Raw genomic sequence first — 17,625 nt, forward strand, 5'->3', positions numbered from 1 at the left:
CTAGCATCACTTACACTTAGCTTAACTTTCTTTATGCTTACTTTCTAAGTGCCGATAAAAGTTTGACGTGGTCCCAGGCATGCTGTGTGTTTTCTTTTGGATGCATTTTTGCAGATGAATTTGTGGATTAGGTCAGTGTTTCCCAACATTTTTTCTGCCACGGCACATTTTACGATTAAAAAATCCCAAGGCACACCACTATCCCATATCGTTGATTGTTTTCCTTTTCAAGAACTTGTCCATGTCTTCTGTCTGTCTTAGTAACGTGAACTCGTAATGTTTGAAATTTGGCTATGCAAAAAAATGCAAGTAACATAGGTACGCTGTATAATGAGGTCACAGGTGCTAAGAGTGCTAACTGAATAATGAAAAACCAGCAAATTTGTGTCTTTTCCAATTTGTAGATTTGTTCATGCAAATTAATTCTTGCAAAAAAACATAATTTTTTTTTTTATTTACTGTATTTTCCGGAAATAAAGTCGCACTGGGTCATAATTGCGTTGTTGATAGAGAGAAAAAAAACAAAACACATAAGTCTCACTGACAGAGGTTGGATCCGGCAGGCACTAGGACCGGAGAGCAGCCGCCCGGCCTCCATTCACTGGTTCAGATGTCAAACACACTCCGTTAAGATTACAGTACCTCAGAATCTACACATCGTATCACTGTGTTTTTGGACTTTAAAACAGGAGAATTTGCTTTTAGTAACAGTTTCTCATATTCTTTTTATTTTTCATGAGAGAAACGCGACAAGTAAGCCACATCTGTTCATAACATCTGTAACTAAATGCTGTGCACAAAGAAACAGCTTTTAGTCTGTGAGTAAAACAATACACCTGTTGTATTCTATTCATTCATTCGGTTCACTGACTTAATGTTTTTACTACAAGTGTGATGATGAAGCATCATTTTGTGGGCATGTGAGGAGTTGTGTTTGACAGCGGACTAGTTTGTTAGAACAATAATGTTATGATGGACAAAATATTTAAAGTGGTTGCATAAAATACTTTGTAATGGAAAATATACTGAATTGGCAACTTTAAAAACTCTTCTACCATGTCTATGCTTTCACTAAAATACTGGGAAAAACTGTATTTATTTATTTTGAGGAATCTGATAATTTTCCATGGCACACCTGACAATCTTTCGTGGCACACTAATTGGCACAGTGTTTGGGAAACACTGGTTTAGGAAGCCAAACTGTATTACAGAAGATTTGGCTGACATCTCTCAGAAAGCCACAGTTTCTTCTCCTGTCTCCCACATTCACTTTCTTGGAGTGCGTGTAAAGGGAGACAGGGATGGGTGACAGCCGTTAACAGTAACAAAAATTTCAAATTAGAAATGAGTCAAGTTATTGCTTGCATTTGAAGCAGGAAGTTTTACATCCAATCACAGTAATGTGTTAACAAATGTTAACAAATAAATCAGACAATGCACAGGCAATTTAGTGATATCCCCGCAGTTGTGGTCTTGACCGGTCTTGAAATAAAATCCCAAGTCCTCTTTGTCTGAGACCGAGACAGACCGAGTAAAAATGCGTTCGATTCCGAGACGAGACCTTCAAAAAGTGGTCTCGAGACCAAGACTGATCTCGAGTACTACAACACTGCTTCACAGTTATACAATTTAAAAAATAACATTTCAGAATTACCACAAACACCAGTAGTCTAAAATACAAACACTCCAAAACTGTGTCCTACATTTCATTTGTCAGACTCCAAGGTCAGTGTTAAAAATAGATGAGATTTTAGACATGACTTAAAAGTCTTCAATGATCACACTGGGCCATGTCATGAACTGTTTATCTGGAAAAGTGAAACTTCCGGCAAAAAACACACATCATAATAAAAGCACGATACAAAATAAAAGCTAGATGCTTGAAATTGAAAAAATTGAATAACAAATTGAATAAAAATATATTAATAATACAACTGTATGGTAAAATGTAATATTCTCTGAAATAATAATAATAAGAACAATAACAATAATCAATCAATTTATCAAAAGCAAGACAGCTGTTGAATATACGTTTGGCATATTTATTTATTTTTTTTTTAAATGCAATGATGTTAAAAAGTTCTATTTTCACTTATTAACATTTTTAAGAATTAATTGATTAGACACCATTTTGATGATTAATTTAAACTTTAAAACATTTTATGAAAAATAATAATTATTTTAATCTATAATTATTAAAAATAACTAAACGTATGTGTTCAATAGCACATTATCATATTAGCATATTTTTGCTGTGGTATCGAAATTGGTATCGGTACCGACTACTGAAATTTTGGTACTGTGATAAAACTAATTTGTACTATTTGCATGTATATACATTGAACACGTGCTAAAAACCGGTAGTTTCTCTTTAAGGGAATCCTGCATTTCTGTAAACGGCTTCTTTAAATAAGTGCATGTTAACGAGAGAGACTCAAATGGCTTTATCTCATCTGTGCTATGCCCGATTAGAATTAAATGTTCATTTTTTTGTCGTTTATGATCAACAACTGACTGTAAAGATAAAAAGGGTATTAAAAGAGACATTATTCAGTGACAAATGGGTCGCGTGTATCTCATCTTGGGACACACTTTAAACAGAATAACATTTACTCTCAACATGCAGTGAAATCTTGCTGCTGAATACTCCATCAGTGTACTACACAATTCATTCACTGGTAAGTGAAATTTAAACATTTACCAGCCAGTTGCCAAGTATATAAATTTTTTTGTCGCATAGCGTGAAATTTGGTTACAAATGCAAGTGATTTCCTCTCATTGTAGTGGAGGGCTGCGCATAGTGTAAAATATCGATCTTGGGATTTAAGAATCAGTACTGAGATTGTTCAAATGAAGATCGTGATGCATCGGAAAATCTATATTTTTACCCACCCCTAGCATTCAAACGTTCATTTCTATGTCAAATTCTGTGACATTTAGCATTGTAAAGTTTACATAATTGTTATGACTGGATTCTGCAATTCCGTCCATGTTTTCCACATCATAGGGCGCTATACGATTATCCAAAATAACAATTTGACTGGCTATGGGGACCTCGCATTTCATGCTTTGTCAGCTACTTTCAAAAGAGTATTTAGCAATTGTAATAAATAAAATACAAGGGCAAGCAAATGCAGCTTTAATCTTTTGTTTTTACAGTATCAAACCCTAGATGTCAAACAAAATACCCAGCTCGTGGTGAGTTCAAAACCCTGCAGTAGAGATTATCTCTAATGCGATTGGAAAGTACAAAACTGTGAGTGACACATGACCCATACCTGCCATTCGAAACATTTCAAAGGCTTCACACATGAGATCATAAATCTGTGTAACCCATTGCAGGGATATCACCATAATGCTGGCCTATCATGCTAATCTCATAGTTTTCCATGTTTTACCTCGCAGGAATGAGAGGAGTCTGGAGATCTTAATTAGCAGTGTTTAAATATGCAGCTGTATTTAAAGCCTGCGGTTTCTTGAGGAGAGATGAAAAGACAGAGTGAAAATGAAGACTGGGAGCTGCTCTACATGAAATCTGGAGCGACTGGGGACGGGCCTCATGGGAGAAGTACAGAGCAGAGAGGAATCCTTACCATAGTCACCCTCAATTAACCACACTTCATATGAACATCCCCCTCTCTGGCACAAGAGTAAAAGAGAACATGATTGAATCATTGTAACACTGATCCTCTACATATGTATTAACATTGTCTATTTAAACAACAAAATACAGTAAAATGATACTTTTTACATTTAATACATTAAAATTATTTTTTACATTTAGCAAATGTCATGACGCATTGAGGAGTAATTAACAATAAGTAATAGGGCTGTGCCAATACAATCATATATTGAAATATCATATCACTTTTTCTGACAACATTGTAGACTCCCGTTTCATAGTTCAATAATGACATAGCAGTTTGTCTAAATAAATACGAACTCTGAGAGCAGAATTTCTCAATGCAGTTAGAGCCGCTATGAGGCGCGAGAGAGACTGAACCTGAAACTGAACTGCAGATTTGCTCTTTTTGTTTGCCGCACACTGTAAAAAAAAACTGTTAGCAGTGGTTGCCAGAATAATTATGAAAAAATACAGTAAAAATGTAAACAACTTTACAGAATAACCTGCAAATCTTACAGTTTAAAACTGTTGTAATTTACATGACTACGATGGCACTGTAAAAACAAATTAAAAATAAAATTGTTAAATTTACAGTAAAAAAAACATCATAAACTTGATATTACAGAACTGTAAAAATCTGCTTTTTACTTTATAAGTTATTTGTTAATCACTGTAGTAACTACAGAAGGGCACATGATGACATGAAGCTCAACAATAGTGGCTCTTCCAGGAGCAATGACCAATAAACATGTAGAGACAGAGCTCAGTGTCACTCACACAAACACTAAACACCATCAGGGTAACACAAGTGAAATTTAAATAATGCAGTAAACATTAACTAAACTACATCAAATATGAAACAGAACACCCCAATGTACATAATTGATATTAAAAATAAGAAGAAACATAACTATTCCCATAAAATATAATGAAATGTAATGTTACTGTTTTTACTGTAATTTTAACAATAAAATACAGTAAAAAGTACATGTACTCTCTTGTTAAACATAATGTACATTTTTACCATTAATTATACAATAAAATCATACTTTTTACATCTAAAAAATTTAATTTTTACATCATTTTATTGTAAAAACTACTGTATTGTCTTAAATTTATAAAAAAATGTACTGTATATTTTACAGTTAATACTCGTTAATCAATTAATGTTTTATTTCTGTAGCATTTTTAGTCTTTTACTGTTAAAATTACAGACATTTTTTACAGTGCATATTTAAATACGAGTGCTTTTAATTTCAGATCCCCATTTTGTTCCAGATAAACACTGCTCTAATTATCTGAATTGATTATTATATAATTCGATAATTCAATTTAGCAAGCTACTTTTTGTTAGTAAACATGTATTGCACATGTATTGTAGCCAACTATTTTATCAAAACTGAAACAAGCTATTCCTAATTTTGAAGTCATTAAGTAGTTAAAATAACAGCAATTCCATACATTTCATTGAGGACTTTGCTATCTCTGGACTGAGGCCACTTTTCAGACCAAAGTAATTTGCATAAGCCTCTAATCCAGGATGAAGCACCGCTAGCTACTAAACACTGAGGTACCACACAGTGACATGGCGCGTCTGACACCCAAAGCTGAAATTAGTCCAGGCCGTTTCTTATTAGAGAGAGCAGTGCGATTGAGAGAACATGCATGGAGATGCGCAGGTGCAGCCTACCGGTATATAGCAGATTCCAGAGATCAGCTCACCTGACCTGTGTTACCGGTCCACATCTGCCTGCATTCTTTCCCCGTTTTACATTCCACCAAACCGTGTGACATTCAGATGGGGACATTATAAAGACAGAAGGCTCTGTAATGAGCCATTCTCTCCATTTCCCACCTGCCCTTTATTCCTGTATTACTGCCATGGTGTGGATATTATGCAGAAAGACATTGGCCACACACTCAAGGACAGCTTATAAGAACAAACTGCTTTTAAAGGGAGATTGAGTTAGTGTGAATATGCAAACACACATGGCAGGCAAAAAGACAAGATGCCGGTAGGCTGCACAGCCTGAGGGAGGCTATAAATACTGACCCAGTCAGTGAGGGTCTCACTCTCTCTCTCTCCACACAGCACCTCCTGAAGTTCAAACACACTCACACAGCCACAACACCCCTCTCTCTGAAGCAAAAAACCACTGAAGCATCTTTCTACGATGCTAGCAGTTCAATCCTAGCTCCTCTTGCTCTCTCCAACTCATGTTCTATGTGTAGACACGTAAAAGTGCTCAGGGAATCAGAAGGATCATCAGACAGGGAGAAATGGATATGATCTAAAGTAGGGTTGTCACAATCCCAAAATTTTAATAATGAAATTCCAAGTTACAATACCAGTGAAATTTAATGATTCTTGACATCAGTTTCGAAATAACAGCTAAAACTAATATACTATTGAACACACACCTTTATTTATAAAGTTAAAGGAACAATTCACTCAAAAATGCAATGAAAATACTCTCATAATTTACTCACCCTCATGTTGTTCCAAACCTGAACGAGTAGGCCAAGTTTCTTTACGCTGAAAATTCAAACTGTGTCTGTGGAGTCTTTTATAATGAAGTTGGCACGCGGTCATCTTATGTAATCTCAACATGCTCACAAAGGGGCACAATTTTCACATTTTGAATGCATAAGACAAATGATCCCTATTGATACAAAATTATCTCTATGGGAAGCCAAATGTAAAGAGGGAATGACAGAAATTTCCCTCTCTATCATCAGGAGTGCATCACCTCCACTGCTGCTGACATCAATCAACATTTCTTTTCTGTCTGTCATGTCTCCCTGTGTCCATGCATGTCCAGGGCTACCTTGCATTTACTCAAGGGGTTGGTGCTCATCTAGCTTTTGTTGTCCAGAGGGATCTGACTAAAATAACAAATAAGGTGTTTACAGCTCTGCTTTGAGAAGGCAATCAATGGCCTTTAAGCTGCACGTATGAAGGATTTTGAATGGATTTCATGTAGGCCTATAATGTATTCTCTGCAGGCAAGCATTAAAAAATGTATAAGAGTCTTATGTAACTAACATTTTACTCGCTTTGTGAGTGTTAATTGTAGACCCTGCTTCCAGGTCATCCATCCTATTTAGAGCCCGACCGATATGGGATTTTTGAGACCAATACTGATTTTAAAAAGGGAAAATTCACCGATTATCGATATGGTGGCCGATATAGTTAATTTTTGAGCTGGAATGAAAACAGACCTTTTCTATGTGGATTTTTCACCGATTTTGAACCAATATGACTATGCAAAGGTACTCAGAAGGCTGCTTTCTTAAACAAGTATTTTTATCAAAGAATATTTGAAATGATTATTATACATTGTCAACAAATTTTAGAAATGAACACTGAGAAAATAAAGAATAAATAAAAATACAATAAAAAGCTAAATAAACATCAGTACTGTATTTTCAGTATCAGTCAGTTGCTGACCATTTAAAAAATCTATTAAAATTATAACTAAATAAACATCAGTACTGTATGTTTAGTATCAGTCAAATGCTGACCATTTAAATAAAGAATAAATAAAAATAAAATAAATAGCTAAATAAACATCAGTACTGTTTAGTGTCAGTCAAATGCTGACCATTTAAATAAAGAATAAATACAAATAAAATAAATAGCTAAATAAGCATCAGTAGTACTGTTTAGTATCAGTCAAATGCTGACCATTAAAATAAAGAATAAATAAAAATACAATAAATAGCTAAATAAACATCAGTAGTACTGCTTAGTATCAGTCAAATGCTGACTATATTAATACTGCCAAGTCAAAATAAACAGCGGCAGCAGTGTTACACCATATTCTGCTATACAAGTTCAGGGGAAACTTTCAACAGTGGAAAAACAGACTTTTAAATATTACATTTTGTAAATGCAATGACTGGAATTGTTCGTTGAAGGGGGTATCAAACTGTGAATCCTGAACAAAACAGTTTGGTGAATACATGTTTACACATTAGCTTCCACTCAGCTGACACTATATGAAAGTAGCTACGTGATTACCTAGTTAGCTATAAGCTCGTTGTCACAGAGAGTAAAAGATGGACATTGTTTATTTTACTTTCCTGCATTGTCTCTCACCAACTAGGTAATAACAACGTGAAATCAACACCCAACAGACACAATCCACCACTGCACAGTTGCCTGCTGAACTGCAAAAAGATGCTCTGATGTTTACCTTTCAATCTGCTACATTACTGACTGCACTAACAAACTATAGCTGGCTAACAGCAAACAGACATGACTGACATGGTTGTCAAGGACAGGGTTAACGTTATATTAATAATATTGAAAAGGGAAAATGATGGGGTCATTGTTTATTAACTTTCCAGTATGTATTTCACAAACTAGTTACCAGCTTACCGTGAAAACACCGCACTGCTGAACTCCGCCCTGTCTGCAGAGCCACCGTCAGTTCAGCTCTGTAAACAATGGAGTCGGAGCGCGCTCTGCTGGACAAACTACGCTATGACACCAATTCTAAAGCATTGTTTTCTCCATTATATGTTCTGAAAAAAAGTTTTCATATCTGCGCATATCGGTAAACATATACGTCGATACCGATATATCGGTGAAAGGCTAATATCGGACAACCGATATATCGGTCGGGCACTAATCCTATTAGCTGAGATTACTTTGCGTGTGTTTGCTTAGTGTACACTTTTTGATAAAAAGAAAAAACTAATTCCTTAAGATTTATTTTTAGCATTGCACTTATATTGGGAATGAAAATGATGTAATGCTGTTCTAAAAATATTGCCTTCTCATTTACTTGAAAACTACAGAAAATTATATGCCACAGCCACACAGATGATGTAAAAAAAAAGACCCTCATTTGACATATTTGACAGATTGGAAGCGAAATGGACACAATATTGCAGCTGTTTTACTACAACTAAAAATATAACTGGGTCTACTGTACACACATATGAGAAAATAAATAGGCTTGCTGTGATTATACAATTAATATGGGATCCTTTGTAAGGGTCTCATTTTATTTGGGGGGGGGTTCTTTGCAAGTTAACAAATGCCTGCCCTACAGAATCAGCTCAGAACGGTGATACAAAAAGCCTGCAAAAAAGAAAAACCTGTCTCCGTGTCTCATGTGCTCTCATAGAATCCATTGTCAGCAGAATAAATTCCCATGATTAGGCTGCAATTTACTAGATCTAACACAAAGTGTTGGTGTAATTAACTAAATAAGAAAAAACTAAATCTGTTATTAAAATGAGTCATGGAGCATTGAAAAAACAGTTCTCTTTTACAACCCTATGTAAAGGCAGAAATGTAACACCCCTACACGCAGATACAAAGAAGGCACAATGAAAGCCGTATATGTATTCACATGCACTTGTAAGAACAAGACTTGAGCTCTGTTCCAACACACACAATATACAGAAATACTGTAGCTCTCTGCATGGGCCTGATACACAATTTATTTAAACTGTACACAGTTGACTTTTTATATATTGTATTATATATACTGTATGTATTTTACATGTTTACATGGTATGTATTTTAAATAGCAAAATATATATATTTATGAATGTATATATTATGTTAATATACATTATAAATAAATAATCGGGGTTTCTCTTGCACAGTTTCGGTTTGAAACTGAGAGCGTTTTTGGGCAATGCAAAGCGATACAGCTTGTCCGTATCTCTCTGACACCTGGCTCACCACTTGCGGGCGAAGTCTCCATTCTCTGTACAGTAAATAAGCTCATGTGTTTATTATGCCCGGGACATGCGTCACGCGTAATGAATAAGCGTGCACTGCTCCACACAATCAGTTTCTGTGCTAGGATGTGCAGTCGAGTTGAATGTGTACATCCTGGAAATTTATATATGCCAATTTTAGCCACAGGAAGTGGGGAAACCATTAGTGAAGGTTCAGAAAGTGCAAAAAAAGGGCACTGCATTAATTGCGTAAAAAAAACAAAAAAAAAACAAAGGTATTAAACAGTCAACTATTAGTCACAGAAATTAACACGTTAAATTTTCCAGCCCATATATATATATATATATATATATATATATATACATATATATACAAACACACAAAAATTTCATGATACGATGCAAAACCTCACGATACAATACGATAAAAATTTTTTTTAAAAAAAACAGGGCCCACAAATGTTTTGCTCAAACTCATTCAAGGTTTCAACATAAATGCCTTTTAAATCATAAATGTCTGACATTAGCAACAAAAAGGAGAGCTCTATAATGAAGTAACTTAAACAATAGCACTGCATTTATTTTGTTTGATTGAAATGAGAAAAATTAATATGAACTCACAATTTTCATGTTTTTCTTGAGAAAAATTAGTTTGTCTACACTCAAGTCATTTGTACTTGTATAGCGCTTTTCACAATACATGTTGTTTCAAAGCAGCTTTATAGAAAATCATGCCTTAATGTATTAAAGCCTCCAGTGATCAAGCTAAAGTGACTGTAGTAAGTAAAAAACTTCTTTAAATGTTATTTAGTGGTGAAAAAAAAAAAAAAATCGATATATGTACATAATCCAATATTACTTAGTAGCTTGAGCAAAAATGATTGGCACATGTAATTGTTTTGGCCTCTTCACCCGTTTCACTTTGCATGTCAACATTACCGCCGTCATTACCAGCATATAACGTGCACAAGTGTTGTGCTCATACCTGTTTACATTTCACCGCCATAAGCAGAGAATAATAAGTGTCATGTAATCACGGGTTTCTTACGTTGTAAGATTTGTGGGTTGCACTTTATTTTATAGTACGTGTACTTACAGTGTATTTACCCAAGAAAGTACTGAGTAATTTTAGGTAACTATATGTACTTAATAGGGGTTAAGGTTTGAGTTAGGGTTAGTACCTTGTAGTTACTACAGTTGTTGTAATTATTTAGTACATAAATGTAGAACAGTACTGTAAAATAAAGTGCTACCGATTTTTGTTGTTTATTATGTTGTTCTTTTTTTCCTGTTTTGCAGCTCTCAGTGTTGCGTTGCTTGGTTTTAATTACACTATAATGTGTTTATGTATCATATGATACATATGGTATTGAATCGTGAGCGACAACACAATATTTTTACATCACAAATACATATACATATACATATATGTATATACACACACACACAGTGCTGTGCAAAAGTCTTAAGCACATAAGATGTTTCACAAAAACATTTATCTTAAGATAGTTATGTATATCTTTAGCTTTAGTGTGTCCATAGGAAACGTAAATGTTAGACTCCCAAACATTACTTTTGTAAATAGAATAGATTAGAATAGAAGAACAGGGAGCCCTACAACAGATAGCATGGCCCCCACAGACCCCCTACAGAACATCGAGTCAGTCTGGGATTAATTGAAGAGACAGAAGCAATTGAGACAGCCTAAACAGATAGAAGAACTGTGGCAAATTCTCCAAGAAGCTTGGAACATCCTATCTGCCAACAACCAAGAAAAACGGTGTCCAGGAGTACCTAGGAGAATTGGTGCTGTTTTGAAGGCAAAGGTGGTCACATCAAATATTGATTTAGCTTTTTTTATGTTTACTGGACTTTGCATGACAATAATTGATAAATGAAAACTATTTATGGCATTATCTTTGAAGACATCCTTCCTATGCAACATTTTTCACTAGTGCCTAAAACTTTTGTACAGTACTGTGTGTGTGTGTGTGTATATATATATATATATATATATATATATACACACACACACACACACACACACACACTGCATTCAGAAAGTATTCAGACCCATTCATCTTTTTCACATTTTGTTATGTTGCAGCATTTATTTTTCCACATCAATCTACACCCTGTACCCTATAATGACAAAGCACAAACCAGATTTTTGATCACTTTGCAAATTTATTAAAAAGAAAAAACTTAAATATCACATTGACATAAGTATTCAGACCCTTTGCTATGACACTTGAAATTTAGCTCAGGTGCATCCCATTTTTCTGAATCATCTTTGAGATGTTTCTACACTTTGATTGGAGTCCACCTGTGGCAAATTCAATTTATTGAGCATGATTTGGAAAGGCACACACCTGTCTATACAAGGTCTCACAGCTGAAAATGCATATCAGAGCAAAAACCAAGCTATGAGGTCAAAGGAACTGCCTGCAAAGCTCAGAGACAGGACTGTAAATGGTCTGCACTTAAATAGTGGCTTTTTTAACCTTAGCAGTTCTACAAAGTGCTTTACACTGTGTCTCATTCACACTCACACTCACACACCAATGACAGCTGAGCTGCCATGCAAGGCGCTAGCCTGCCATTGGGAGCAACTTGGGGTTCAGTGTCTTGCCCAAGGACACTTTGGCATGTAGAGTCATGTGGGCCAGGAATTGAACTGCTAACCCTGCGAGTAGTGGACAACCCGCTCTACCACCTGAGCCACAGCCACCCACTGTGATTTAGAGACAGGATTGTGTCAAGGCACAGATCTGGGGAAGGCTACAAAAAATTTTGGCTGCATTGAAGGTTCCCAAGAGCAGAGTGGCCTGCATAATTCTTAAATGGAAGAAGTTTTGAACAACCAGGACTCTTCCTAGACCTGGCATTCCGACCAAACTGAGCAATCAGGGGAGAAGGGCCTTGGTAAGAGAGGTGACCAAGAACCCGATGGTCACTCTGGTTGATCTCCAGAGATCATGTGTGGAGATGGGAGAAACTTGCAGAAGGACAACCATCACTGCAACATTCCACCAATCTGGGCTTTATGGCAGAGTGGCAAGACGGAAGCCTCTCCTCAGTGCAAGAATGCAAAAAAGCACCTAAAGGACTCTCAGACTGTGAGAAACACGATTCTCTGGTCTGATAAAACAAGGATTAAACTGTTTGGCCTCAATTCCAAGTTGTCATGTCTGGAGGAAACCATCCCAATAGTGAAGCGTTGTGGTAGCATCATGCTGTGGGGTGTTTTTCAGCGGCAGGGACTGGGGGTGACTAGTCAGGGTTGAAGGAAAGCTGAATGCAGCAAAATACAGAGAAATCCTTAATGAAAACCTGGTCCAGAGTGCTCAGGACCTCAGACTGGGCCAAAGGTTCATCTTCCAAGTCAAGTCAAGTCAACCTTTATTTATAGAGCACATTTAAAAACAACAGAAGTTAACTCAAAGTGCTTTACAGATCAAACTAACAAAATGACAGAGTGATATAAAAACAGATTGATTAAAATTTAAATATAAAACATAATAAAATAAAAACATTTAAATACAACATCATGTATTTATCCATTTCAAACTATTCAATGATCTATTCAAAAGCTACAGAATAAAAATATGTTTTTAAAGAAGATTTAAAAATGGCTAATGATGACGCTGACCTCACATGGAAAGGGAGACTATTCCATAGATTAGAACCAATCACAGAAAAGGCACAGTCACTCTTAGATCTATAGCGGCAACAAGGAACCCTCAATAGAAGTTGATCAGAAGACCTGAGCGCTCTGGTGGGGGGAGTAAGGGTGTAGAAGGTCACTGATATATTGGGGCTGTATATATACACACGTCAGCATGTTGCTAAGCTAACATTGCGATAATTTAATATGAATTAAGACACATGACACAAATATTTGGTAAAATATTTTTTTTTTTTGACACAGAAGTATTTATATCCATCTTTCTGTACAGTATCTCTGCAAAGGATACATGTTGTGCTGCCTAAGAATTAGGTCAAAACAAGGTTTCTAGGTAGGCAGCATAATAAAGATGCCTACCTTTTAGAACAGTCTTCGCGTCATGGAGCTTGCAATGATGCCTTAAAATGCTGCCTCCTTAGGCAGCTAACTTGGTTTTGGAAAAAAGCTATAATACATGTTTTAGTAACAACAAAGTGAAATTCTAAAAAGCAAGTTAATACCATGCCCCACTAGGCCATGAGTCATCCTGAATTTGCCTTCTACTGCCTGCCTGCACGTCTGCACACACATGCATGCACACAGTGGGTAGTGGCTGCCCTCTCAGATGGGCTGTCTGCGTAAAGAATCATGGCACTGGGCTCAAAGAGCAGCCTGTGCATTGCTCTTAAAGTGGATGCCAAAATCTCAGGGGATCAAACTCCACTTTGCAAATGAAGGAAATCAAGAACGATCAGCCAGACTGAGTCATTAGCACTAATTAACAATGCCCTAACTCTGCAAATATAGCATAGAACGGTGCTGTAATAAGTGGGTCCTTAGAGCAGAGCAGGTGTTAACTGACAAACCAACTCTGCAAATATAGCATATACACTACCGGTCAAAAGTTTTGAAACACTTACTCATTCTATATTATAATTTTTTTTTTTTTTCACATTTTAGAATAATAGTAAATTCATCAAAACTATGGAATAACATAAATGGAACTATGGGAATTATGTTGTGACTAAACAAAATCCAAAATAAATGAAAACTGTGTTATATTTTAGCATCTTCATAGTACTCACCCTTTGCCTAGAATTTGCAGACATGTACTCTTGACATTTTCTCAACCAACTTCTTGAGGTATCACCATGGGATGCTTTTTAAACAGTATTGAAGGAGTTCCCATCTATGTTGGGCACTTATTGGCTGCTTTTCTTTATTATTTGGTCCAATTTCAAAAACTTTTTTTTTTTTTTTTATTAAATTTTAGTTTTATAATGAAATAAATTAATATGGTGGCACAATTATATTTTTGTCTACAAAACTAATTTCAAACATTTAAGCATATGCCTTCAGATCAAAAATTTTAAGATCATGAGAAACATTTCAGTCAAGTGTTTCAAAACGTTTGACCAGTAGTGTATATATTATAGCACCTGTGTAAGCCGTTTAGCCTGATGTAGGCCTGAAGGGTAATGGACCAAACCAGAGTTGCCCTTGACTGCCATATCAAACTTTTGAAATAGAAAAAAAGGGGACCAACCAACAATAGTTCACTTTTCTTATGTGCTGTTTAGGGCTGGGTAAATCTGAAATTGATAATATACCTCAATAATTTACTGTACAAATACTGTAAAGGGGTTACACATTCAAAAACATTTTACAATAAGTTGAAAAAAAGCAGACCTTGTGGTCAGAATTTCCATCCATCCATACATAGAAAAAGAGAAAAGCAAAATATGCAGCTGTGATTGAGAATACTTTGTTTTCTTGCTGCCAAGTGCCTCAAACAAAACTCTTCAGTATCTCTCATCAATTCGGTGCCATGATGCAAAATTTGGCAAATCCAGTAACTAGTTCTTACCTCAGAAGTGCTTATCGTAGCAGCTTGGTACTTTGTAAACAAACTTTATTTTACAAAAAAAAAAAAAAAAAAAAAAAAAAAAAGACATAATAAATACTGATACAGCCACCGGCCAATCATATTGGAACTGACACTATGTTGTGGGCGATTGGACCACAAGTATAAAATGACAGTGAGAAAGACAGGACGTATTGTGAATGAAGTTGGAAAAAAAGACAGCAGCAGAAACAACTGTGAGAAATCTTTGGTTCAGCATACACACAATTAGCCAGCAAACTGGATAAGTCTCATTTACTATGTGATCAGTTGTCTGGCAAGGTGCACCACAGTCGCACACTGGGGAATCTGCAGCTCCCCACTTATACATGAGAGGCACACCTTCCTTGGGTGGTGTGCCTGGCTGTGAACTGAAGCGGCGTGAGTGGGTCATGTTGAACCGGTTTTGCACCACCCAAGGAAGGTGTGCCTCTCTCATGTATAATTGGGGAGCTGCAGATTCCCCAGCGTGCGACTGTGGTGCACCTTGCCAGACAACTGATCACATAGTAAATGAGTGCCCAATAAGATGCTTTATTGGTGGTCTTCAGGCACTACATGAAGCAACTCCTGAGGCAGTGCAATATCTAACTGACTTGGACTTTAACAACTTTCCATGTAATGCTCTCTGTGTTCTTTTAATGTCATATGAACATATTTTATTTAAATGCTGCTCTAAACACCTCCCCCAGTGGCACGGCCGGTGTCTGAATGCTCGCAAACAGTGTGCCGCTGCTCAACTGTTTCAAACTTCTTTTTGGCTCCGGGGCCATTAGTGTGCTGACAGTCTAACAGTTAACGGGAGGTTGCATCTGTAGGTAAAAGTTATTTTCTATGTACCCCTTCCATAAATCGCTATGAAACACATCTCATCAGTGTCTGGTGAACATGACCCTAAAACTCAATATCCTTAAAACCGAGTCAACTAGTTGTTTAGACAACCTACAGACTAGTGGATTTTGAAAACTTAATTTTGAACATTCCTAACATAAACCCCAGAAAACAAATCACATGAGGTTGGATTAAAGGAATAGTTCACCCAAAAATAAAAACAGCACTGAATACATTATGTCGATAACATCAAACCTTACTGGTTCTTGCATAACTTTAATTATGGCCTGTTCATCATACAAAGAATTAATGCCTTCAGAACACTTGGAATGACACATGGACCAGTTATATGCCACTTTTGAGTACTTTATCATCCATTAAGTATTGTCTACTGCAATCGAATTGAATTCAAACAATAGGACTGAATAAAATTAGCATTTAATGATCTCCTATTGTGTTCCTCAGAAGAAAGAAAGAAAGAAAGTCATGTTGGTTCGGAACGACATTCGGGTGAGTAAATAATGACATAATTGTAATTTTGGGGGGAGAACTGCTCCTTTAAGCCTAGACGTGGATGGAATATATATCCTTATCAGCTGCAGATAATCTTTGTCCTTAGGTACGGTGGCCCGACAGATGATAAAGAGAGACATGAAACAAAGCAAAACCAGATTAGATCTAATTTGAAGAACTCCACAAATGCCCCCTGTGCACCCAGATTAAAGAAACCAGAGATTGTCTGCACAGACTCATTCAACGATGCAGTGATTCATAAGATGAAAGTGCAAGAGAAGGACAAAGAGAGTTGGCGACTCAATTCTGGAGAGTATTTAGCAACTGAAGGTTTATCTGTGACTAAAATGAGACACTAAAAAGAGTAGTGGCACGCATCCACGCAAAATAGGCCAGCATTTCTTCCTGCGTGAAGTCTGTTGTTTGAAAGTTACAGCATTAGCAGATGCTCTAATGAGATTTATGACTGCCTATCGCTCACATGACATAAGCACCTCTCCCATCTGCCCCAGGACAGCTCTGCTGCAGCCCTCAAAAAGCCCTTTCTGACATCTAAAATTTACCTCACCCTGTATCAATGAAGAGCACGTGACCTGTCATATGGGGCAAGAAGTCTAGATCCAAACATCTCAGCACATATCTACCACCCGTGTTCCCACTGTCTCTTTGGCTTGTTGCCTAACCATTCAGAGAGATTAAATACCGATTTAAACAGGACCGATTAGCTACCAGACTTAAACATGACCGATTAACAACTAGACTAACACAGGACAGGTACCTTTGAATTAATTTTATTTTTTTTGGAAAATAATAAAGGTGTCTGTTTACAATGAAATTTTCCACAGTACCTCATCTTTGTGAATAATTCATTTAAAGGAGTCATGAGGAATCAAATTTTCCTTGATCTTTTGACATATAAGAGGTCATTGTACTATAAAAACATACTGTAAGTTCCGGAACTCAAAACTTCCTCCTCACTGCAAAAAGAGCATTTGTTGAAACCAAGCTGCCAAAATGACACATTCTCTATTTCCTTCACATTGTGATGTAACACTTTTGATGCCACTCAACATTCAACTTTCAAATATTTAAAAAGCACAAATTTCTGAATTCCTCAACAGCAAACAGAAATGGTTGATTTGTCTAAAACTATCTTTGCGAAGACACGCTTTGTGTCAATTCGGGCATAAAAATCAGTGCATAAGCATAGGCTCTGATAAGCATAAGCATTGGCTCTAATCACATGTTAAATTGGCACTATATCGGATGTATTATGTCACCCACCCTGGTATTGATACACACATTTACCACGTTTACATGCACTTACTACTGCTTAAAATGGCTTATTCCAGAATATGGGGTTTTGCAGAAAGCACCATTTTG

The 17,625-nt window shown here is 36.3% G+C and overlaps 1 protein-coding gene and 1 long non-coding RNA gene across 6 annotated transcripts in view; both read right to left on the reverse strand.

The window, feature by feature from the left end:
• LOC127451447 (trinucleotide repeat-containing gene 6C protein-like) overlaps positions 1-17,625 on the reverse strand; it is a 103,282-nt gene that overhangs the window by 71,546 nt on the left and 14,111 nt on the right. The window lies entirely within an intron of this gene.
• LOC127451448 (uncharacterized) lies at positions 11,509-15,202 on the reverse strand. Its single transcript, XR_007899105.1, has 3 exons — positions 13,374-15,202; positions 12,981-13,103; positions 11,509-12,728 (listed from the first exon to the last, which is right to left on the reverse strand). It is a non-coding gene; the product is annotated as an uncharacterized LOC127451448 (long non-coding RNA).

Source organism: Myxocyprinus asiaticus, chromosome 14 (assembly GCF_019703515.2).
Source record: "Myxocyprinus asiaticus isolate MX2 ecotype Aquarium Trade chromosome 14, UBuf_Myxa_2, whole genome shotgun sequence".
Classification (NCBI taxonomy): domain Eukaryota; kingdom Metazoa; phylum Chordata; class Actinopteri; order Cypriniformes; family Catostomidae; genus Myxocyprinus; species Myxocyprinus asiaticus.